The following is a 1,422-nucleotide window of genomic DNA, read 5'->3' as shown; positions in this document are numbered from 1 at the left end:
TGACTTTCAGCAGATGGTCAAGAAGGCTCTCCGGCAGATGTTCAGTGATGACTTTCACTTTCAGCAGCTGTTCAAGAAGGATCTCCAACAGATGTTCATTAATGACTTTCAGCAGATGATCAAGAAGGATCTCCAACAGATGTTCAAGAAGATGCAGATGTTCAGTAATGACTTTCACTTTCAGCAGATGATCAAGAAGGCTCTCCGGAAGATGTTCAGTAATGACTTTCAGCAGATGTTCAACAATGACTTTCAGCAGCTGTTCAAGAAGGATCTCCAACAGATGTTCATTAATGACTTTCAGCAGATGTTCAAGAAGGATCTCCAACAGATGTTCATTAATGACTTTCAGCAGATGTTCAAGAAGGATCTCCAACAGATGTTCATTAATGACTTTCAGCAGATGTTCAAGAAGGCTCTCCGGCTGATGTTCGGTAATGACTTTCAGCAGGTGTTCAAGAAGGATCTCGGGAAGATGTTCAGTAATAACCTTCAGCAGATGTTCAAAAAGGCTCTCTGGCAGATGTTCAGTAATGAGTTTCAGCAGGTGTTCAAGAAGCCTCTCCAACAGATGTTCATTAATGACTTTCAGCAGATGTTCAAGAAGGATCTCCAACAGATGTTCATTAATGACTTTCAGCAGATGTTCAAGAAGGCTCTCCAGCTGATGTTCATTAATGACTTTCAGCAGATGTTCAAAACGACTCTCTGGCAGATGTTCTTTAATGAGTTTCAGCAGGTGTTCAAGAAGGCTCTCCGGCAGATGTTCATTAATAACCTTCAGCAGATGTTGAAAAAGGCTCTCTGGCAGATGTTCAGTAATGAGTTTCAGCAGGTGTTCAAGAAGCCTCTCTGGTAGATGTTCAGTAATGACTTTCAGCAGATGTTCAAGAAGATGCAGATGTTCACTAATGACTTTCACTTTCAGCAGATATTCAAGAAGGCTCTCCAGCAGATGTTCATGGAGGATCTCTGGTAGATGTTCAGTAATGACCTTCAGCAGATGTTCAAGAAGGCTCTCCGGCAGATGTTCAGTAATGACCTTCAGCAGATGTTCAAAAAGGCTCTCCGGCAGATGTTCTTTAATGAGTTTCAGCAGATGTTCAAGAAAGCTCTCCGGCAGATGTTCAGTAATAACCTTCAGCAGATGTTCAAAAAGGCTCTCCGGCAGATGTTCAGTAATGACTTTCAGCAGATGTTCAAGAAGGCTCTACGGCAGATGTTCAGTAATGACTTTCAGCAGATGTTCAAGAAGGCTCTCCGGCAGATGTTCAGTAATGAGCTTCAGCAGATGTTCAAAAAGGCTCTCTGGCAGATGTTCAGTAATGACCTTCAGCAGATGTTCAAAAAGGCTCTCTGGCAGATGTTCAGTAATGACCTTCAGCAGATGTTTAAGGAGGATCTAAAACAAACAGGACTTCA

Source organism: Aulonocara sp. 'chitande type north' Nkhata Bay, linkage group LG8 (genome assembly GCF_057382095.1).
Source record: "Aulonocara sp. 'chitande type north' Nkhata Bay isolate Kocher_YH1m ecotype deep benthic linkage group LG8, A_spYH_male_GT1.1, whole genome shotgun sequence".
In the NCBI taxonomy this organism is placed as follows: domain Eukaryota; kingdom Metazoa; phylum Chordata; class Actinopteri; order Cichliformes; family Cichlidae; genus Aulonocara; species Aulonocara sp. 'chitande type north' Nkhata Bay.
This window is presented reverse-complemented; position numbering follows the sequence as displayed.